General features: G+C 34.2%; 1 long non-coding RNA gene across 4 annotated transcripts in view; it reads right to left on the reverse strand.

Moving 5' to 3' along the window:
- LOC148224852 (uncharacterized) overlaps positions 1-25,134 on the reverse strand; it is a 75,056-nt gene that overhangs the window by 12,719 nt on the left and 37,203 nt on the right. For 3 of the 4 annotated variants that reach the window (XR_015801550.1, XR_015801549.1, XR_015801548.1), the window contains one exon: positions 24,393-24,564. This is a non-coding gene — a long non-coding RNA (uncharacterized LOC148224852). Of the gene's footprint in view, positions 1-6,997; positions 16,866-24,392; positions 24,565-25,134 lie in introns of those variants that run through there. The other variant, XR_015801551.1, reaches the window with a different exon arrangement.

Genomic DNA, 25,134 nt, shown 5'->3' on the forward strand with positions numbered 1-25,134 from the left:
TCTAGAGAGAGAAAAGTATTGATTTTGTTTTATATTTGTACTTTTTGTATATGAGAAGTATGTATTCACCTGACCAAATCTGCGGGAGGACATGACTGACATTAGCTGATCACATTATTATGCAATACCCTCCCCTGTGAAGCAGAGGTCATGAATCTTTTCTTACTTCATGAATCTTTTCTTAGTTCACTTGATAGGCCAGGTGCTCAGAAACTGCAGACAAAGCATTTCTACTCTCTACAATCCTTAGAAGGGATGCATACGGCTTCTAAAGACCTAAAAGAATGTGCAGACTGCAGATTTTATAGTGATGCAGAGAAAGAATGACTCTTTTATTCAAGAAAGCAAGCTACTTATTTTGGGTTCAGTTCTAGTGATTAAGGTTTGTGCTAAATGGTATCCTTACTCTCGGTGTGCCTATTTACATGGTTAATTCTTCTCTTTGGTTGTAAAAGAAAAAAAACAAGTGGTTCAATTAAAAAAAATATAGGTAACAGTATACAGGAATAAAAAGGGATGCAAATTCATTTGTAAACGTATGAGAGCAAGGTCTGTACATTTATGTTTGCTCAGCAACAAATAAAATAGAGCTGCAATCCTTGTGCTCTTGGGAAAAATATTAATATCACTGCTATAAAATTGTTGACTTTTGATTACTTTCTCAGGTTCTGTTGCAATTCCTGTCCAACTTGTAAGAATGACCAGAGCTCAATGAGAAAAAGAAAATATTTTTTATTTGATCAGTTTTTCAGTCACAGTCTTTTAAATTCTCTTTACCTCCATGGGACAATGAATTCCACAACCTCATACTTATTTTGAGATTTGTGCATGCGTTGTGAGGTTTTGCACTGCCTCCATATCTTATTTACTATTTAGAGGTATAGTGAGGCACCGGTTAACCATTTTTCCCTGGCATTTGTCAAAATAATCTTTACAGGTATGGTGCCTCACATTGCAGACAGACAACAAGTTATAATAAAAAAAGTTAATTATGGTTTCTCTGTATTCATCATGACATAGCACTGTGTTGAACAGTCAGTGAAAATGATGTGTTAGGGAATTTTCAGCTAGGAAAGCGGGGGAGGGTGTAACAGAGTGTTTCTTCATGAAAGAAGTGCTTTGTCCAGCATGCTAAAAATGAGCTACTTGTTGGTGTGCAGAGCTGGAACAAGTCCAGAGTCTTCAGACCTCACATTTTCTTAGCTTTTCTTTGAATCAGACACTGATTGGTATTTCTAACTGGTGCAATTATATTTGACATTATTCTCGCTTCAAAAAGAACAACAAGGAAATATTAAGAAAAGCATTTTGAAACTCATTTACACAGACCAGGAGGAGTCTCTTCATCCCAGTTGATTAACCAAAATCAACAGGTTTTTGCCTGAATTAATGGAGTATTCTTACACTAAAATTAAGATTTATAGCTAACATCCATTCATAGTTCCTTAAAATTATTTTTTTGGGTTTTTCTATCTTTTTTACTTTCAAATATATACTCTATTTAAACAAGCACTTGACACTGCACTTGTTGTAATTCTGAGAAATTTGTGGGGCTTCTACCCACTCTTCCTTTGATGTTGAGTAAAAGTTTCAGAACACTTTGAATTCCAATACTTTTTATTATAGGGTTTTTTTTATTACTTTAAATGCATTATTGGAAAAAGGTATTCATATTTATTCATTAATACAGGTGAAGGAGGAACAGATTTTAATCAACTAAAGTTGTGAAGATTTTTTAAATCCCAACAACTTACTGTTACAATTCAAAAGCTAAAAATTTGTGAAAAGTCAAGCTTGGCTTTTGCTGATTAAATTATTCTGTTTCTTAACATAGAATATGTTTTTTTTTAAGAAAATATAATTTCCAATGGAAAAACTAATCATAGATGACATTTCCTTACTGCAAAGCTTTGTTTTTCACAGAGAAATATTTTCTTCTTATCCTCTTTATTATTATTAACATATTTTCCAACAGTCCCAACAGTCTCCCTTTAATTTCCTAAAAACTTCATTCAAGTAACTCTAAACATGAATATATACATTCTTGAAAAATCACCAAATAGGAATGTGTTTATGAAAAAGGTATTAGCAATTTTACTTCTGCCTTATTTCTCTAAGTTTCAGTTTAGAACTCAACAAGAAAACAAATAAACAGAACCAAAACAAAACAAACTGGAACAACCCCTCCAAAAATACCCAAACTAGAAAGCAAAAAACCCCACATCCCCACTGTGTTCTGAGCTTTAAAAAGACAAATAGAGAGTTCAAATTCTCTTTTGGACCCCATAAATTATGTCTAAAAATACATCAAAATATATAAATACTGGTAAACCCTCAAAGCTTTCCTTCAATTACTTCAGATATTTGACTAAACACAGCATATTTATGGTTATATTTCTAAGATTTAATGCTGGCCCCGTTCCTCTTTCTTTTGGACCAGTGGAGGTTTCGTGATCAGGTCACAATGTCTCAGTGTAGCTCCTATGCAACTGAGACCATTAAATGTGCTTAAATGTGCCATGAATATTCTTCAACACATTAAACAATCAATTCTATATAACAAAAAATGTAATGAACATTTTTGGGGTTAAAATTCCCTATCTAGACTGAAGAATCCCTAAATTATAATTGTTACCTCTCCAATAGGTAATTCCTTAAAATATAGATTATCATATCAAGAAAGATTAAATTATAACTGGAATCTGGTATAAGAATCTCCACCAAATAACTATAATCTTATGTGCTGAATCATGAACTGAAAAAAAGTCTCTTAAATAAAATCTTTAAATGCTGTTACAATTTGGCAGACTCTGTAGAGTCTCCTACCTAGAATAAAATTTGCCTAGATGAGTTCAAACACTGAAGCATGTATATTTTCTTTTATATAATGTATAAAAACTATAAATAAAAAATATAAAAAGTATATTTATTTTATGTCTGCCTTTTATGAGAAGGTGCCCTATCTAGCTGACCAACAGCACACCTCAGTCAGGGTTTTTTTTTTCCTTCTTTATCTTTTTATTCCAAATAATCCAGAAATGTGAAAGGAAAAAAATTGAAGGTGGAATTTGGCCAGGACTAGTGTACTGTTTAAGAGGATTGGGATGAGTAGCAACTAAACCTTTAAAGTTATTAAATTATATTTTTCCAAATTATAGAAGCTAGAGCTTTATTCTGTGGTCTTTGATTTAACTTCTCTTGATAGCACCAGGAGCATAAAATCTTCAGCATATGATCTTAGTCTCATCATCTGCTAAATAGCCACTATATATTTGAGATTAAAAAAACATATTAATCTCTTTATTTTTATCCTAAGAAAAATCTATTGATAGAGTTCACTGAGAGCTAATAAAATATTTTTTTTAAAGTTTTGATCCATGCTAAGGATAACTGAAAATGACGATTTGTCCCAGTCATTCATTACAGGATATGTACACTTGCAAAGAATATGGAGCCGTAGGTATCTACAGATAATAACCATTTAAAAAAAAATATGAGTTTTTATTAAATTCATGAGCCTGTAGCAGACTTGCTACAGTACCACAAATATACAGGACATAGTCAGATTTCAGAGGCCTGCTGCTGGGTGACCCAAAGAAGAATGAATTAACCTATACATGCAGGTAGCTAAATAAAAGACTCTATATTTTTACTTTACAAATTTGCAAATGAAGTTCAGTGAGTAACAAGGTATTTGCTAATAATTGGGTTTAAACATTGAGGTACAGTGCAAGCTTGCATAACAAATAAGACTTTGTCTAAGTTCCACTATAATTGCCTTTGCACTGACCTTGGTAAGCAGAAGATAGGCTTATGTGACAGGATGCACTGACTGGGCTTTTGGGTTTTTCTCATGATACAGATACAGGATGGAAAATGAATCCATAATAACATGTACTAAGAGGGTCACGATGTGTTGCTTAGTTGTTAGCATGCACCACAGAATAACAGGTCATTTGGTGAAAAAAGGTTCTGTCTGTGTGAGGTCTTTTCACATAAGTATTTTATAATGACATCTTTTTTTCTGCACTGTGGGGAAAAAAAAAAAAAAAAGAAGAACAAAACTAAAATAGCAAAAAAACACCCAAAAAGCCAGACACATAAAAAGAATGAAGAACAAAATAATCACAAAAATAATGTGTATCTGTTAATTTAAAATAAAAGCTATGAATCTTAATAATTTTCTTTTCTGCACTTATATTCTCTTAACTTTTATAAGATCTGTGAGTTCAGGACCTCATAAGCAAACAAAAAATACAAAATAATAATAAAAAAAAAATAAACAAAATAAAAAATTCCTGACCTGCAAAACTTAAGTTTCTACTTTAAAAAAAGTTCTCAACTGCAATTTTTGCACAATTCAGAAGCATATGTAGTTCAACTAATTGCTGAAAACAGACAGGAACCTATAGGATATATATTTCTTTGCCTTAAGTTAACATGAAGAGAATTAATTTTTAAGGAAGAAGGTGAAAACAAAGATCATCAAGCCATCAGAAAGCAAACTATTGAAACATCTATATAGTTTTGAATAAAATTGAACTCTGAAGAGAATTGAAATTACAATGTGCAGTCTCCTTGCTTTAATATTGTTCAGCAAACAGCATCAGAAGCCAAATCAGGAAAAATGTAAGAATTAATTGAATTGACTAGGATTGAATATCCTATTTTTTCCTGAAAGAGAGAAAAAGAGAAATTGATTAAATAAAATTACAGAGAAAGAAGAAATTTTTTTTGTTTCAGTAAAGGTGAATCAGGACCTAATCTGATTGTCTAAAGCATAACTTAAAAAAACACAACTCAAACATTTATAAGTTAAATTATAAAATTGCCTCTTCCAAGAAGTTTTGTATTTGTCTCTATCCAGAGGGAATGATTGTCTGTAGGAATAAAAGTGCCATCACATTTTTTTATGTATGCATGTGTGTGTAGAAGCATTTTTGAGATACCAAAAAACTTTTTGTGTTCCCATTGCCTGAAGTGGGTTTGAACAGGTAGTGTGGTTCACTCCCTGAAGCACCAGATAACACTGATGGTAACAGTGCTAGAGTCCATAGCAGCATAGAAAAAATGAAGTAGATATAATTGTATCAGATAGACAGTGGTCTGTTTTTGTTCTGTTACTGCAAATAATTTGAACTCTTTGATGGAATACTGCCAAATTTGTCCATTACACTGCAATACCGAATTTCCATATTCATAAAAAGAACTTAGTACACTTGGTACTTTATTGCTTTTTTGTTATTTTTTCTTTAAAGTATACTTCTTATGTAGTGTATCATCTAAAATGAGTAGTGAGTGAAATGGTTGATGTAGTTGAGTCATTCAGAAGGAGTTTGACATCTCTTTAAAACTCTGATAAAGGAGGGAAAGGGATACAAGATGAGTAATTGAAAAGATGCCCCAAGATCTACTGCCCTTTGGAATTTGGCTTTCAGGATGTAGTCTACTTACTGGATAGTACTCTCATTGACATACTTATAAACGTCCATATTTAAAGGTCAGAACTGATAAATGGTGCTCTACTGAGTGTCATAGCATCTTAAAAATTAGCCGTATTATCTTTTTTTCCAGTTAAAACAGACTCTTGACTCCAATGACAATCAACATACCAATCATTCCCTGGCCAAATTAGTTTTATTGCAGTGATATGTCATACTGACATAATCTGGTCAGAACATCAGATTCAATTTCATCTCTATAATCTGAGCATTTAAGGAATAGTATTTAAGTATTTTTCACATCTATAACCCAGTGGAATAGTAAAGGCCCAATTTGAGAGGATAGAAAGCACAAAAGGACTAATATGAACAGAAATAATATGTCCTATTTGAAGGACAATTTAGTCTACTTCTGAATCCTATTGAAACTTTTGTGCTATATAGAGACGATTTTTATGAGTTCAGTATCCCAGTGAACAAGATTTCTTCTCCCTCAGTCATTCTGTTCTCTTCCCCTCAGCACTGCAGCTTTTCTCAAAAGAGCAGCTCTAACTAGAGAATCAAAATTTAGTGGTCACATTTACAGAATTCTTCAGTGTGCAAGGACCTATTGAAAAACTTGGCCATTCCAATTAAGTGTCTAACCAGAAGCTACTGAGTGGTCTGTGGAAAAATCTGTGTCATTGGTTCTAGAGAGTAACTTCTCTACCTGGAAGTAGTTATTTTTGAAGACTGGGTACAATTCATTCTATATTTGCCTGCTTTCTTCTTAGAGGCAGCAGACAAAGCATGATAGCATAGCATTATGCAGAATAAGCCACTTTCATGCTGTGAACAAAGGTGCAGATGACATCAGAATTCTCCAAATTCTGTAAATTGCAATGCATGTTCTCATTTGCCAGTTAGTTAGACTACAAGCATTATATGTATATAACTTTTTTGGTTGTTTTTCCTGAGAAAAGGATGGTTTTTTGTCAAATACACACACAAAAATATTTTAATATATATCTATTAACATACACACATTTTAAAAATCTCTTATATTAAATAACCAGAAAGTTAACAAATAAATCACTAGCAAATAATTTAGTTTGGCCAATAAATAGAAAACATGCATATTCAAATATCTGTTTCAAACCTTTAATTTACAAGTCCTACAAGTAATCCTGCCTATTACATACTATTGAAATTCAAAGGCAGAAAGCAATGTTAGAGTAAGGGGGAAAATCACGGTTTACTGAAATATGCACCAAGCTAAGAGCCAATTAAAGCATTCCATTTGAATTAGACCCTAGAAGAAGAAATTAGTTCTACTGCACAGAATAAAAAAGGAATCTGCCCTGATATAAGAGGCTGTGTGGGATCTGATCAACAAAAATTCACATACATACGCAAGCGTCTGTTTAATTTGTACACCACACTTCAATTTGTCTTAATGAAATCCAAAGCTCAGACTCAGAAGTAAGAAGGCAATTGCTGTCATTTTACTGTAAAAAGTGAATACTTAGCTTCATGTAATAAGGTACAAGGTCTGCCTCAGGACAAACTATACTTACTGTTCTAATGCTGCCATTCTCAGAGCCTGAGGAAAAGAGATCCTTCATTTTTCTTTCATTACATCTGAAGATTTTGAGTCCAAGAAAAGAGCAGAGAATTCTTCTTCCGGAGTTCAGTGTTGGAAATAAATTCCATCATTCAGAAGAAGGAATTAGCAGCACAGATATTAATTAAATGGCACTAGTTACTGCACACAGCTTTCCCTGGAGTTTTTGTAAGCAGTTGCAAATGCCAGGTAATCTCATTTTCTCCTTTATTTGTGTTTGATCTCTGATAAAAATTCACTGCAGCTACTGTATTTATCTTTTTTTTTTTTTAAATCAACTGAAAAATTATTTGGATTTTTTTTTCTATGGCAATGGCCTTGGTTTTCACAAACATAATAAATTCTTTCCTTGCTTTATGTTAATGCTCCAGCATCCTTAATGCTTTCCAGATCCTTTGTTTTAACAGACATTTCTGTTTGCAACATAATTTTGATTTTTCCCCAAATTTCCTTCTCTTGAAATGGCAGAATGCTACTGAAAGTGTCATGGGATTACTTCTGGTGATCTTAGAAAATAACATTTAGTCCAAATTAGGAAGGACATAAGGTCCCAGAGTGCAACCCAAACATGATCCAGACATCTAGATCCAAGAAAAAATTCAGTCTGAGAAAAAAATTGTCTAAGTCACTGCAGTAGAATTCATCTTATCTAACTTTAAATGCCTATACTTTAAAAGTCCTTACTTGCTCGGATGCATACTGTTACTGTGGCTGCTCTAATTCCCATGTGGTTTAAAATAATACTGAATTGACCTAATTTTCCTGCAATTCTCCCCTCCCCTGGTACCATTACAGTCAAACTTCCCACTTTCAATAGTAAAAATATATTCTAAGTCAAACTTACACATGGCAGCCAATGAGCCTGTAATTGTGAATTTGTTGTTCTTTTGGTCAAGAGGTTCTCATAAAATAGTTTTTGACTAATCGTATTTTAAAAGCAGACAATGAAGTTAATCTAGGTACTCTATGTAAAGCAGTAAACACAGAATATGCATAAAAGGTCAAAAGAAATATTTCCTTTAGGTTTATCTAAATCTCACATTCCATCTTTTTCTCTGTGTTCTTTAATATATTACATCAGAAAATACAAATCTCTGACTGTTTCTTCCCTCCTTTTATTATTTTTTGCCTCACTGATCTACCTGGTGTCTCAGTTGATATTTTTCTCTAACTAAGTAAAGTATTCTCTCCTGATTCCTCTTCTTAACTGTTCTATTTATTTTTGCTATTTCCTCAGTCTGAATTGTTTGATATTTCACTATATTAAAGCTTCATTACTCTACATGCTGCGATTTAGGTCACTTAAAGATAATAAATCCACAGTTTTTACTCTTGTATGGACTGCTGAACTATATTATTTTCACTTTATCTTTTTTTTTTTTTTTCGGAACAATAATATCCTTGTGGAAAGCTGAATGGAAAAAACTAAACATATTATTCCAAATAAGTGTTAAACATAATCAACCCCTGCATAGAAGTAATAATTCATTTCATTTGTGTTGCATACCTTTGCTTTTTCATCCTAAGATCTCATTTCTATTTTCAGCTGCAGCTACAAACTGGTTTCAATATGTTTTCGTCATAATTCCTCAGTTTGGGGATGGGAATTGTAAGGTGCATGCCTGTTTTATGTAATGTGAACAATATGTTTTATTATTTCTTATACACTGGCCTAAATGATTTGTGTTCTTAGTTTTTCAAAAGTTCTGAGTCCTTATTTGTGTTATTTTCCTGAGTCTCATTCTTCCTCTCATTATATTCATTATTGTATATAAGCTCATGTTTCGTAAAACTATAACATATTACTTTGTACCTTTCAAAATTAGAAAAGTTGTCAAAGTAAATGAGTGAATCTGAAAATTTATTTGTTTGAAAGAAGACTTAGCATCTGAAAAAAACCCTCAATCTCTGACAGAAATAGGGGAAAAAAATATAATCTAGATCTTTCTTGGTAAAGGAAAATATACATAATTGCTCATTAAAAGTGAATGCGCACATGGGCACATGTAACACATGCATGCATGGAATAAAAGAAAATAAATTCCATAACACAAGAAATTAATAAACTTCCCAAGTATCAATTGTGCTTTTATAAAATATTTCAGACATTTCTTGGCCAGAGTATGTCTCCTTGATCCCTTTTATTTTATAATTTCAGTAGCCCACATTTGCTGAGGCTCCAATAGATTATTATTTTTCAGGGTAGAAGGAAGCAATGAAGAGAGGTAAGGAGGAAGGGAAGGGGAAAAAAAGTGATATTTGATTCAATTTCCTCTCAAACACTTAGGAATGATTTTGAGAATAAGAGACTCTGATATAACACAGACTACTGAGTACATATATGGTTGGCTGTGTGATCCATTACTTCAGTTTTCCAGTCTCTCTTTCTCATCACTGCAAAAGCCCTTTCACAAGTTTGAAGTAAATAAACTTCCAATCATCTCTGCATGGCCAATCAAATGTTCATTAAGGCCCAGCACACTGGCCAGCTGGATTTTGAAAGTGTCCTACTTAGAGGAATTTAGACATGTCCAACGCTGCCCACTTTCCTGAGGAGATTGTTTCATTGGCTGATTGTTCTCATTGTGGAAAACTTTCTTCCTGTGTCTAATCAGAATCTCCCCAGGAGTAACTTGTGCCCATTACCCCTCATCATTTCCATGTGACTCCTTGTAAAACGGGAGTCTCCATCTTCTTTGTAGGCACACTTATAAAAACTGGAAGATTATAAGGTCTCCCCTAAGCTTTCTTTTCTCAAGGCTGAACAAACCCAGCTCTCAGCTGGCAGCATGGCAGCATCCCAACCCTTGGATCATCTTTTTGGCCCTTCTCTGGACCCTCTCCAGCCTGTCCACATCTTATTTGCTTAGCAGGGATCAAAACCCAGCACCGTATTTCCATGTATGGCCTGACAAACACACAGTAGCTTTTTTATCTCAACTGATGATGCTCTTGCTGATGCACCCCAAAATCCTGCTTGCTTTCTTTGCAGCACACCTCTCATATTGAACTTGTAGTTCACCAGGATCCCCAGGTCCCTTTCTACAGAACTGTTCTACAAATATGTAGATGCCAGCCTGAGATGCACTCCTGGACTATGTCCTCCCAGACACAAGATTTTATACTTGTCCTTGTTAAACTCCATCAGGTTCTTGCTAATCCTCTCTTCTAGCCTATCCAGATCCTCCTGTAGGGTGCCACACCCTCCTGAAGTGTCCCCTTCCCCATCAGAGTACATTTGATCCTACCATCCAGATCATTTATAAAGACATTAGACAGCATGGGGCTCCATATGGTTCCCTGGGGGACCCCACATGTGACAGGCTGCCACTTTGAAAATCAGCTATTTACTACCACCCTCTGGGTGTCAGCCAGCTCCCCACCCACCATGCAGCCCACTTCTCTAGACCATGACACAGATGTACACTGCTCCATAGTTCAGATCAACAAAAAAGAGAGAAGATATAAAAAAAAGGTAATTAGCATTTTTTGATAGATCCAGACGCTGTCTACAAGGGAGCAAGACATGAGGCCAGTCTGTTAATAGTGCTGAAAGTTCTGGTTGTATATAGAATATACAATCAAGTGAGTGAATTGTACAGTATATGTCCAATACCCTTGTGTTTTGTCACCTGAATGATGTTGCTCAATTTTTTGTGTATTTCTCAAGGAAAAACCCTAATTTGAAGAAAGAAAATACTTTAGTACTGAAACAGTAGGCTTCTCTTCAAGAGTCATGTAAATCTGTCACTTCAGGTTTTGGGTTTTTGGGTTTTTTGGGGTTTTTTTTGTGTTTTTTTTTCCTTTCTTTTTTTGGTTGGTTGTTTTTTTGTGGAACTATTCCAGCAAGTACCCTTTCATATTAAAATTCTAACCTTCTTCCTACCTTTGCATAGCTGTAAAAACATTTGCCAATTTATTTGCCTGCAGCCTGCAGCTCTCTAGCACTATCCAGAAATTACCTGATTTCTTTTCAATACCCTCAGCTTTTCTCTAAAACAGCCATGCTGTGTCAGCAAAGATATTTTTAGTGTCTTTTCCTTCAACCTCAATATCATTCTCATAAAAGCTTGTCATCCAGTCCTCCTGCTTTTTTTTATCATTCATTTCCATTAAAATTCTAATTTTTTTAAGCACACAGGCATTTTTCTACATTACCTGTTTCCATCATTCTAATGATGTCATACACTGCTTAAAAAGCACTGCAAAAATACTAAAAACCAGTCTGACAGTTTCAGTCTGATGACTCTTTTTTGCCTTCATTTTGTTTTGCAATAGATATTTAACCATTTCCTATATCATCCAACTTTACCTTTTATCTCCTTCATCTTTAGTAACAGTAACCTGTAAAAGTAGTACACATGTATGGAACCTCTAAAAGGAGTTAACATGAGCCACATGAGTCAAACACCGTCCTTGCAATTAATCTGATCAGTTAAAAAAGTAATCTGATTGGGTTAAAAACATTTTTGTTTTCCTCAGAGAATTTCTGCTAAACATGTTTTGTGAGAGATTATGAAAAGACACATTTTCTGCGTGTGTGTAACAAACCTCCCAGATGAGACCAGTCATTCTAATTTGGAAATCACAGATCGTGATATAGTACAGTGACATTTCTTCCCAAGAAAAGAAACCAAAGTTAAATCAGGAAAAATGTGGGGGGAAAAAAGTGAAGAAAAGAGGAATACAAGTTTACCATGATGTATCTCCAAAACTGGATATTTTGACAGATTTTGGAGATGTGCATGCAGAGCCACAGCAAAATGCAGAAACATGTATTACCTGATGAACAGATTGGCCATCTGTGTTAGCTTCTGCTGACAAGATTTATGAGAGCAGTTTTATGTATAATGTAAAAGAATTATCTCAAATATTTAAATAAATTTATTTCGAACTCCACTCCATAATAATAGCATAACTGTTGCTAATATATTGCATATATTTTATGCTTTTCACAAAGGATAGAATGTGCCATTATATATAAATATGAATGTGTATCAGAGAAAGAGAAAGAAAGAAGAGAAAACGTTCATTTTAATTAGTGAGAAAAGCCTTTTATTCACTCTTTCCGTACTAACATTTATCTACACCTTTCATTTGTCTAAGCTATCATAATAGACTTCAGTGGCTTGAGGACCTGATTTAAGGTTAACTGCAAGAGCTTTTTAATTTGTTGCCTTCCTCTCTTCCTTCCTCCAGAATAACATTTGAGACCCAAGAGTATCACACATAAACAGACAAGATTCTGCAACGCCTAGACTTCCATTTAATGACTTTGAGATAAGGATTTCTGCTCAGTGTCTAATATTGCATCTTTTCAGCTGCACAAAAGAAGAGGGTATAACAAGAATCATATGTTTTCTGCAGTATAAAAAAATACAGAATTCAATCTGTATAAAAACAACCTGTATTAAGTGAAATGGTTTGGCTGTGTATATTCAGGACTACTCTACCAAATGAAGCTCTCTACGGCATAATATTGTAAACCATCATTCATTAAGTGTTTGAATGGGACAACAAGTACATCTAATCAGAATCTGTTCTCTAACACTTTGCTAAAAAGTGGTGCATTCCAAGGCTGAATAAGATATCTTTATACATATATTTTTAAATGTTATTTTGCCATTGCAAATGAAAAGTTAGTCTTTCTTTTATGTCATAAAAAGCAGGTTTTAAGCTGAAAAAAATTACTTGACATTGCAAAAATATATTAATATGCTAGTTCTGTCAGTAATTTTCATAATTTCTCATTTCTCTAGAAAAGTACCTTTCTGATGAAGTAGCCTTCTGTATTAACCTGAGCTTAGGATGTTTTAGGATGCTTACCTTTCTATGTACTCTTATCATTTACTATAAATCAACCCTAAATTTCAATTAATATTTTCAAATGAACTCCTTTCTATTGAAGCACACCCCAATGTATTTTGTCTCATAATCTTTCAAATTAAGTGAACAGCTTTAAATGCTATACTGAATCATCTCCATGAGCCTTAAAGCATTAAATATGTTTTTCTTAAGCCTGCTTGTTTCATCCATAAGGCATGACTAAAAGTACTGATTGCTCAAGAGTACTCAGTTCAATGTTCGTTTGCATTTCTGCATCCAAAATTAGGATGCAGAAGAGTGTGCCTCTATTTTAAGAATTTAATTTTATTAAAATTTGTCCCTTTAGACCTTTCCTGAATGATGGATCTTCTACAGAGTAGGCACTATCAAAACTGTAGCCATGGATGACTACACTTTAGTAATATATTTCCTGAGTTCTTTGTCCTAATGTAATGAGCTACATCATAGCTGAAATTCAAGATGTAGAAGCTGTCTTCTTCTCAGTGTAAGGTATTTCTGCATTAAAAAGTAAACCTTTTCTGCAGGTGAATATAGCTTTTGTAAAGGAGTAAATTGAAATTGTGTGTAGCTGTATAGAATTTAGAAGTTAGAAATATATAACAAAAGTAGTACCTGGGGTGTCTTTGTTGAATTTGAACTGTTCAGAATAAACACGTTCTGTAATGCATTTTTTATCTACTAAAACATAAAACAGTACATAGAACAGTACCTCACTACTTGAGGTACTGTTTTGATCTTTCGATTTCTAACTTAGAGGAACAAACAGGTTCATTTTCCATAAATGCTATTTATTTTATGTTCTTTAATTTTATATTATGACCTCAAAATCTGAATTGAGAAGATGCTGATTCTAGGAAAGTGGCTGTGGGCATTTATGAATTGCTTTCCCACACTCCTGTGTTTATAAAGACAAATGACCAAAATATACCATAGGAAAATTTGGTTATCTCATTTGTCTTCAGAATAACATCATAATGATCTGGAAATGTTAAAGGATACAGTCTAAGTAATTCCATATCTCAGATTAAACTGGTGACAGTTATGTAGAAAATGCACACTTATTGTAAGACTACAGTGCTTTTTGTGCATTCATTTCCACAGTCAGGAAAAATGTGAGAGTGTATCCACTTGGAAACTTGCAAAAGCTGCCTTCCTTATTGTAAATAGATGATAACAATCACAAAGATACTCAAAAAAATAAGGTCTTCTACTCGGCTTCCTAAGACATCCCAGAAGCAGATGTATGGGAATAGCTTAGCTTCATTTGGGGACAAACTCAGAAGTAAAAGATACTCCAGGAATACATTAATAAAAAATAAAGACAGAAATGTATTAATGACAGCTGAATAGCTTGTCAGACAACTCCTAAATACTTATTTGCATCTTAATGGTTAATTAAGGAACAAGAGATTGATAAACATGTTGAGAGAACTAGAAGTCTGAAATTACATGAAATTACAGTACTTTTAAATAAATTACAGTACTTTATACATTTCAAGCAAAAGAGTACCTGTGGTGCTCCATTGTTCTGAAGGTCACTGTGCCATAAGAAATGAATTACAACTGCTTGAAATTAAAATCCTACATTCGATATTAGATATCTAAATATGTGGCCTTAGAAATATTTCAAAACCCTGGAGTTCCAGTTGAATTCTCATTTCTATATTGCCTATTTATAGGAAGACTGGGGTCCTTTTGGACCATCACACCAGGAGAAATTTTTTCAGCAGGGCCTAGACTTCAAATAAATAATGACTACATATAAAGTCTACTTTGTGCCATTGATGAACTCAATAATTTATTTGCAGACTGTGTGGAAGAGTTTGTTCACTTGCAGGCACTGTAAACTTTTCATTTTTCACCTAGCAAGGGAGCAGTTCAAGGAACTGGAGGATGGATAAACATGACTGACCTGATGAATTGGCAAGGTGTGGTGTGTTCAGATATCTGATTTAAGATCCTTTAATTCTAAATTCCTTTCCAGATTCACAAAGAATGCACACATATTTTTCATTGTGGCAAAGCCCCTCTCATGGAATATGCACTTTGAACTGTGTTTTGCGAACATAAAATATTACTATGAATTGTCTCAGCACAAGCCATTCTTGTTTTTATAACTACTAGGAATCCAAAGACATTTATGCTCATATTCCTGACTTTCATTCTCGGGAAATTAAGATTCCTTAGATACAAGTGTGTCACAGTGAGTGAAGTTAGTAAACCATTCCTGTAGTTTTCTACACATACATATACACATACAGAAACTTATAAACCAGCAAGATATAATAACCTTTTCTTTAAAAGCAAGTTCCAATTGTTTTGGATATATAGTTGAATGTTGCAGGAAGGCACAGAATTTTTTAACAAAATAGTAATTTAATTTATAACCTCTTAGTTTCCTGTTAAATATCAAACGAACTATAAATATTAATGGAGACTTAGATTTTCTTTTCAAAGAGCATTATTTTACTTGTTAGAAAAAAAAAAAGTTGAGATCTTCATGCTTAAATGCATAGGCCAGCCTCACTGTGCTCCATGAACATGTGAAAAAAAATATATATTTTTCTTGTAAAAGAAATATATATTATGCAATATCTTTCATACTCTAGGTACTTCTGTACAAAGAAAATCCATAAGGTTCCAGAATCCCTGATCAGACACCATAAGAGATGGCAGCAAAGTAAAACTTTAAATGAACAAGTACTTCGTAAAGCTTCTTCCCAACACTTGCTTTGGTTGCTAAAATGAAGATTTTGAGCTAGTGACATAACTATCATTTATTTCAGAGATGGATCAGGTCTTTAAATTTCAACTTATTAAAATTGATTTGGGTTCCATTTATGTAATTGAGAACAGGACTTTTGCCAGGAAAATTAAGTTCTTTCAACCATTTGAATAAGGAAGTTTTGTACAGTCATCTATATTTTATTTCTACTGTGTTAGAACTGTCTGAGACGGAGTGATTCTTTTCTTCCCCTCTAAATCAATTCCATTATGAATCAGAGCCAAAAGAAAATATAGTTCTCCATGCCCTATATAATTCACATTTATAGGTGCTGAAATATATATCTAAAATCTGAAAGTGAATATTTACGTACTTAGGTTTCAAGTTCTCAAATGCACAAAGTTTTGTCTGTCAACATAATGAGAAAAGCTCCAGTCTTGACAGCAGTGAGCAGCTCTAAATGCAGAATGGAGGTCTACAGCAACTGGGGTTACTGGAGTTTGTCATGGTATATCTGCTCAAATGTTCTGTCTCAGTTAACCACCTGCGTCCACTGTGCAGTATGAACTTAGAGACTGTTTCCTTTTGCCTCACTGTTTTTTCATGGAGAAGGCAGAAACTTGTTGTTCAGGCAAAAAATAAAGCTTCAGGAGCCAAATGCTGTTCAAGCTCTGCCTACCACAGAGCAAAGAGAAGTCCTGCCAGCTGATGGTGTTCTGGTACCCCATGGCCACCCATTCTTTACATTGAGCTAGAACAGTTTTCATACAGCTCAGACAGAGTTAACCAAGAGAGGCAGCAGCCAGGTACTTTGGATTGGTACAAGGCAGAAACAGCAGCATGAGTTTTGTGGCTTCCGTTAAGACATCAGGAATCTCAAGTCTGGATCTAGTTCAAATGATGCTAATAATGTTGTTGATATGCTTTGATGAGATTTCAGTACTCTCAACCCACTGATTTCTCAGCCTAGATGTTACATATAGACATATGTTTTATAGAGGCATATAGTACAATTGAGCCATTGACTCTTAGTATAGATCTTGTGGATTTAATCTAAAAGGTTTGAAATTTTTTAATTATTTTCCTCCATCTTTAAGTCAAACTTCATCATCCAAAGATGGAAAAAAAAAGGAAGAAAAACTCTAAAGCTGAATTTCATTATAGTGATGGGAAACCAATAACAGGTGACCCTTTTCTTCTGAAATTCGGTGCTAATTTTTTGTAGAATAGAATTATTTCAACTTCAGATTTCTTCTGAATCTGGGTGAAGTGAATCCCACTCCAGGTAAGAACACAGTAGAGGTAGTAAATTAAAATTTGATCTGTTCTCAGATCTGTCAGAGGGGTAAAATGCAGTTAGATCACCGTGTAACAGTAAGAAACATTGGAAAATTAATTCTTCTGAGATATGATTTTAATGTTTTTTAGATATATTCACACAGGTTTAATCCCTTCCTTCTTTTAAAATTCCGTTTCACTCCCCTCAGAAAAAATCCTACCGGTCAAGTCTCCACGACAATGGTTAATTTTAAAATTCAAAGAATTTGAAGAGTGTAGCTCTCTAACCACTGATGCAGCTTGGAAAGTTTGGAATGGTTTTCCATTCAGTGTCAAGTGATAACAAAGAGCTGAAGAGAGGTAAACAAGAAGACTAAGACACTTCTTATATATCACTTAGGAAAGCAAGGCTACTTGGAAGCAGCCCAGTAGTTAGCAGGAGAATGGAATGTGAAGAATCAGTAGAGAATGGAGATAAAATTACAGAAAAAAAGTGAATTAAATGTACAAAAAACTGCAATAGAAAGAGTATTAATTCCAGCTTAATCAAGGGACATACTGTTGTGTTTCAATGGATGTCTTCACTCAAACAGTAAATATAACTGTGCTGTTTTAAGGAAAAACAGGGAAGTGAGATTGAAGAACACCGTTGAAAATATGAACATCTACTCTAGTCTGCTAATGAGGTAAAACAAGGACAAGAAATAAAAGGAAAAAAAAAAAGAAACAAAGTGTAACAACATCATCATAATGTATGGAAAGTCAGAGGAAACTTTTTGGAAAAGTAGTACTATTCAGAGACTATGTGTTTTCCAGAAGAAAATCAAGACCTTTCTCTTAAAAATGTGTGAAGAAAAACTGAAAATCACTACTGAGGCAACTTTCAAGTCTGTTGATGTATTTATAATGACAGTTTTCTTCAAAAGAAGGATGGAAATGTCTCCCTCAAAAATAACTCAAACCAGCAAGGAATTATGTAAATTACAAGTTATACAGTGCATATGTTTTTAGAGGAAAAAGACCTCAAAGTTTATACTTGCTAATGATTGAAATATATGTAATGATATGTCTATCATTGGTTTAAATGGGAATATTTGCATGTGGAATAGCTCAAGTGAGCAGTGTAAACAAAAATATTTTGAGGACACAAATAATGAAGAAGAATCAAGAGGGGAACATAATTATGTTGAGTGCAAGTATTTTATTAAAGGCAAATAATGATGATGAAATTGGTTTCTTTAAGCACAGACAGAATACCAGCTCTGTTTAGATCCAAAATTTCATGGCTCGTCACCATCAACAAGCAGTTAGAGAAAACGTGATAGATTTGACACATAGCAAAGGAGTAATTGTTAGAGTTAACTACACTCAGAGAAAAGGCCTTTAATAATACAGGTCATGATATATGCTATAGACAAATTTCAAAGACAGAAGTTTTTAAACTAAGATGAACAGTCTTAGTGGAATTAAGGTTCTAAGAAGATGTATTGATCAGGTTGGGTTTTATTCCCCATAAGTTGTGATAATTCTATGATCAATAAACAAAAAAGTTGGTGAACTTTTCACGCTTCATTTTGCCAAGCTTATGGTTGACTGAGGCTTATGGTTGACTGAGTTTAGTCCAGAGGTAAAAGAGAAAGAAAAGTTTATTATACACATGGAAAGGTGAAAGCACTTCCAAGTGCCTTGCAATTGAATGTATTCAAAGTGAGATTTGGGATGTAGGTAAAATAAAGGAGAAAATAAATACCGGGAGACCTCAATATTCCTCCTAAAAGTGCTTCAGGTAAAAACATGAAAACTAATTTGGAAAAATAAGAAAAATATTTTGAAATATGGTTTTCTTGAAGACATGGCTGTGAACTTGAAAGCTACATACACTGTATACCTTAAAGAATATTTAGAGTTACCAGTGGAATTTGTATAATCTTGTCCATGACAATAATAGTCCATATGCTTTACTGCAAGAGTGAATTAACACTTACAGCTGGATGCCAGTGTATTAAAAAAGGAAAATCTTGCAAAGTAAAGCAATGTCTTCTTGGAAGACTGAGCAAGAAGAATAAAATGTGTATGTCAGGTAAAACCACAGACTATCCTAGTCGCCTCCTCACAAATACTTACATTACAATTTGAAAATAAAACTTTTCAATACATATGTAGGGCAAATGAAACACATGAAAAGGTATGTTACTCCTCATACTTCAACAAATTTTCAACAGCAACAACAGAATTATCAAATATTCCAGCAGTCATTTAGCTGTCAATACCATTACATCTAAACACTTATCCAACTACTTATGCTGCTGAATATGTGCAACTAAAATTTTATGTCAGTTGATACACAGGTATTTGCAAAATTATGATGGTTAAACCAGATAATTAGGAGACAAAATAGCTTCTTGTGTTGCCAGCTCTACAGTTGCTTTGTACATTTGGAAAATTTGCTAGTCTTAGTTTTAAAACCTGTGCTTAAAATTAGATATTCTTCACCTACCCCTTTCTCCACAAATCAGTATTTTAATAAATTAGATTGTTTTGGAAATCTCTTTTTTCCTTGCGAAGTGAAAATAATCGGGGTTGCAAACCTATGCAAGATGTACCCTTACGTAAAGTCATCTTTTCAAAATATATTTAAAATTTTGGTCTCTATATGGCCTTACATTTTGTTGCCTCAACGTCCAGAACTATCTGTTAATTCATTCATTCAGTCTGACTCCCATAAATTGTGCAAAATCTGGGGGAGGAGGAGCCCTAAGAAAATTAAGATAAAATGTGCCAATAAGTATCATTTGATATTTATTGAAAAGCTGAATTCACTACATTTTTTCCAGCCTGGTTCCAGAAGTTCCTTTGGTGTTGCTCAGTAACATTAAATTAAATACAAAACGTTAAAATAGTGGCAAAATTGCCCTGAAACTAGATAATCCAGACAAAGTTTGTACATCTGAATGAATGGAGAAATAATTATTCATAATTATAATTCATAATTTTATCATATTAATATATTCATAATTATCATCATATTGCATTGAGCAACAATTACTATTTATTGTAATTCTAATTAGTACCTCAAAACCACTATTCGTGAGCATGGTGCTTTTGCAAAATTGCTAAAGGTAAATTTTATGACCCTAAAACTAGGTGTATCAAAGCAATGGGGCCAACTGAATAGAAATAAAAAAGGTAATCAAAGAATAAAAAAATCGTAGAGATAGTGCTAGAAAAATATAACAGGTAATGTCTTGATTATAGGACAATATCTTGAGTAACTTGATTTAAAAGAAACACAGCTTGTTTTCCAAGTAAACTTTTTCTTGCTAGCTAGAAGAAGGAGAAGAATATAGATATTAATATGCCCTGCTTCTTCGAACAGAGTGCTTGTTTGTAGCATGATAGTCTTGAAATATCCAAATAACCAACTTAAACAATCTGTTTTGATGTTTGCAGATGTCTTTTCTTCTTTCTATTTAGATGATCGGGTGTGCAGACAGACATTACAGAGATGGTATGCATCCACTAGCATAGATGGGTTTGCATGTGTGTGGGTTTTTACATATATACTTCTCATGGCTACGAGTATTGCATGTACATTTATGTAGATCAGCTTGTTCACAAACACATTCATGTGTATATACACACCCACATATATGTATACACATACATCTGGGCACATATCTATATATGTGTGTGTGTGCATGTTTTTTTAAATACGGAATAAAACACTTTTTTTCTTTCTTACGCTTTAGTCTTCCTCCTTCCTCCCTCCCAAGTTGTGTACAATATTCATTGTACACCTGCCAAAGGAGACCCATTACTTTTTTCAGCAAAATGATGCAGCAGGTTTTGGACACTACCACCAAGGCAGGGTTTGTTTTGAAGCTGAACAGCTTTGTCCCTAGTGCAGTGTTCTAGTGGCATGACTTAATGCAGTAAAGCCCTTCTTGTGAAATCTTGAAAATAGAAAAAGCATTTGCCTGCTTGAGAGCTCCTGTTTGGCTACTTTACTTTCATGAAGCCCCACTTACTTAGCATAAGTAGAAATCATTGATTTCCAGAGAGTAATCTCTGTTTGCTGAACATGAACTGTGGACCTGGAAGTCTAGGTGTCAGAGATACCAGGTTACAGGAGAATCTGACAAGGTATTTAGAACTGATTTCCTTTCAGAGACTTCTGAATCTGCTTGTTTGAAACATAATTATTGCTCTCTTTTAAATTTAGGATGTATTTCTCCTAACTTTCCACTTATGTTATTTTATTAACACACTGTGTTGGTATGTCCTCTGGTGATGCAAACACTGTACATTACTTTGTATTAAACAGGCAGCAAATTAAATCAAGCTCTTCAATCTCTCTCTCATTTTTATTGTATAGCTGTGGGCTGAAATCTTGTTTTTACTGTGTGTCATGCATCTGAAATTTGATGCTAGGCAGTTCGACAGACAGCACTGGGAAAGGTAAGGAAGAAAAAAAAAAAAAGCATCTCTTGGCATAGAGGCTCTGCAGCATTCAACAGAATTCAACTCTCACAGAATATCCCTGGCAACTGCTGCAGTCTGCTTCCCAGAAATCAGTGACCTGTGTTAAGTTATTAGCCATTGGACTCAGACAGCACACACTTCACAAGTCTCTCTTAAGAAGCTTTTCACCTCCTAGTCATCTGATGCATTACCTGCATCTCATACAGGTTTATTAAAAATTGCTCATAACAGATGTTCATCCAAACTACACTTTTCACACATCAAGATCCCAGGTTTTAAAAGCTATTCATGTGAATGCTGCCTGTGCATACAAAGTTGCCAGATTTTCCAGGACATTGCTTTCTACAGCTTAATATTGTCATTATATGGAGGTGTGTGTGTCTGTAAATCTTTCCCAAGTAGCTATACTTTGAGTATTTTAATAATGTGGGGTAGTTAATAGCTACCCAGACTAGACCAGAGTTGCTGAGGTCCCTCATAAAAGCCTGAAGCTGATGCTTACAGCCTATAACATCTTTGGTATCACTAAAATTTTAGCAAAAGGAGCAAATAGATGGGCTGGACACCTCAGTCTGTGAAGGGACCGACAAAGGTGAAGAATTGGGATAATAGCTTTTACCATGCATACCATATAAAAGCCGTGAGTAAGCAATTGTTTACAGCTCCTAATATAAGAACTAGCAGGCATCAAATAAAACTAGCAGGTTGCTTATTCAGAAGAAACAGCAGGGAACATCTCTGCAGGCAGTGCAATGTATAGTTCAGTTCTGGAATGTGCTACTTTGAGACTTTTGCAGAAAGTTTAAATAGTTCTAACATATCATTATAAAAGAAATCATGGAAGAAATTTGCTTTGAGAGATTCAAATACAGATACAATCAAATCTGCAAAGCCCTCACAGCATATTTGGTGGTAAAACACTATGCTGAAATGCAATGCTACCTGCTTGTACGTATACTTCTTCTCTTTCATGTGCTAACACTATTGCACTTGTAAAACTTGTGGATCTGACCTGACTGACCTGCTGCAGGATCTGGCAAGGCTGTTCGTACATTCTGCTCTTTGAATAATTCATCCTGATTCTACACAGGACTAATATCAGTAGCCCTCTTCAAATTCCATTTTCCCATCAATGATAGCAATTCACTATACTACAGTGTGATATTTTTATGTAGCTTTCATCAATGCCTTCTACACATATACAAACTCAGGAAAAGTATTTTCATTTTGCTTTGAAATGGTGTGATTATAGCACATAGGTCATGCAAACATTATTTCCCATTTGCATAATTTTCTATTTTCAATTATACATTATAAGCCATACAAATATCAGGTTTACTCATGTTAGAAGTTCAGTGATCATGAGTTCTTGAATGTTTCTGTTGCGTACCAATGGCTTGATGCACTTATTGCAGCTGTAAGTTAATTAAATTTTAAAAAGAGAGAGAGAAAGAAAAACTCACCTGCATACAAAACCAAAGCAATTGAAAAGCATAAAACCAGAAGATCCTTCTTTTAAATAGGTATCATAGCAAAAGTTTAAACCATAGCCAAGTGCATTGAGAAATATAAAATTTTTGTAGTGGACCACATAAAAATAATATATCACATAGTTTAGGCCAATAAAGTATCACAGATTTGCCCACTTTGAAAGCTAGAGACTATCAAGATGACAGCAAAAAGAGAAATTCTTGGAGGAATTCAGGTCTTTCTTGGACAGTAAACATCAGTTCCTCTCTTAAAAATGGCAAGTCGACAAGAAAACAGAATGTTTTTCTTTTTAAACAGAACATTATGTGTCTTAAGTGTGGTCAAAGGCAGAAAAATGGATGCTTAGAAAGAACAATTCTTCAGCTGCAATACCTATATGCTTTCAATTTATATCTACCTACTTTGCTGGCAAAAAAAAAGAAAGGCATAACTGTTGGTTCAAAACTAAGACCCTCAAGAGAACATCTGCCCTCATGAAATGTGATAATAAGTATCTGCTAAATTCTGGGATTACCATATGAAACATGATTGATTTTAACTGAATACTGTCTTACTTTATCTTTTCTTGGAGTATTGTGGTCTGTATAATTACCTATAATTTAGGCTAAATAAGTAGAAATTCAAGTGTGTAGTGCCAGAATTAGATCAGAAATTAGATTGGCTATTAAAAACTGGGTGGCATCCAAATTTGCAAGAAAACTTAGATGAAATTATACACTGATTTTTTTTTTCAGGTGTTACCCTATCCTGATCCTTCTCTGTTTCTGCTATCTTCTTCCTTTAACTGCCTCACCTAGCCCATAACATTTCTCATTACTGAGGCTGTACTCACACAGACACTTGGATTGTAAGTACATCAATTTGGAGATAAATTTTTTCCTTTTTGGATCCTGAGAGAAGGAAACTGCCATGTAAGAATTATCACTTTTAATTAGTGAACTCGCAGATTGGCAGCCTGTAGAAAAGCTAGGACAGCAAAAGGAAATGGGATGATTTTAGCGGTGATAATCTTTATAGTGCCAAGAAACTTTCACAGCAGTTCATTAGAGGGGAGATCTGTGACTTAGGCAAGACTGAATCAGCACTCATGCTGACTACATCAGTAGTGCTCAACTGAGGATTAAAAAGAGCAGAAGAGGAGGAGTGGATCCCAGATGCTGGTCTGGGAAGGCAGAGCGCATTCCTCTGTGCATGGGTTATGCCCTGGGTTTTCTCTGGGTCCTGTGAATGAATGACAAAATAGATGTGGTTTTACAGTTCACAGTGTGAATAATAGCATGAAAACTGGTATATTTTTGCAGCATGAAATGTAGTGTACACATTGCATGCCTTGGGGTCCACTTTGATTGTGGAAGGATTCAGAGACTTCTGGGGGAGTATTACAAGATTTTGCAAGCTGGGAGAAACCATATTGGCTATTAACCAGTAATAAACCTTCTTCATTAAATTAAGGTGCCATCAGAAAAAACAAGTGTGAGTGGGCAGGAATTTTATTTTTTTACCTTCTATTTCCACATAGTCATACCTTTTTCCATGAACACGGGGTAGTGTGGTGGTCTGTTCTCAGGGGTTTTGAATGATGTTTCTTTTGTCTTCCCTGTAGACTCTAGTGCCCACCAGTTCTTCAATGTAGACTTCAGATGTTTGCTAACCAATTCTTCAACGGTTGCATTTGCTGAGTAGTTTTAATGGCTGAACTACATGAAACCAAAGTGATTAAAGTACATTTGCAATCCAGCTTCTTTTAAAATTTGTTATTAAAATTGTTCTTGATAAAAATTCCCCTGTCTTTTATGCAATGAAGGTTAATATTAAATATCAAGACAGTATAATACTGAAATACCAACATTCCATTACTATTGAAATCGTTGACAGAAAGTATGAGACAATCTTTAACCATGTTCTTATCACATAAGCAAGCTATACGCTCTTTATTGCAGGCATCCTATCTGAATATATGTTAATTTAAAGCCAGGTATACAAGAAAGGATTTTATCCTCAGTCTTCCCGCAGAAAATTTCTACTACGTATCAAAACTGTTGTAGAATCACAAAATTCAAAACTTCAAAAGAGCACTGGGTCAACTTAAAAAAAAAAAAAAAAAAGGAGAAAAAGGAATTTTCTAATGTATGTATATTATAAGCTACATAACTCTAGTTTTTAACCTTACTATTGTAGGTATTGTAAGAAGACATTATAAGTACAGAGTTAATGCCACTGCTTACAGCTAAATTGCAAACAGACAGCCTGACAGACGGGGAAACCTC

Source organism: Sturnus vulgaris, chromosome 2, assembly GCF_052056855.1.
Source record: "Sturnus vulgaris isolate bStuVul1 chromosome 2, bStuVul1.hap1, whole genome shotgun sequence".
In the NCBI taxonomy this organism is placed as follows: Eukaryota; Metazoa; Chordata; class Aves; order Passeriformes; family Sturnidae; genus Sturnus; species Sturnus vulgaris.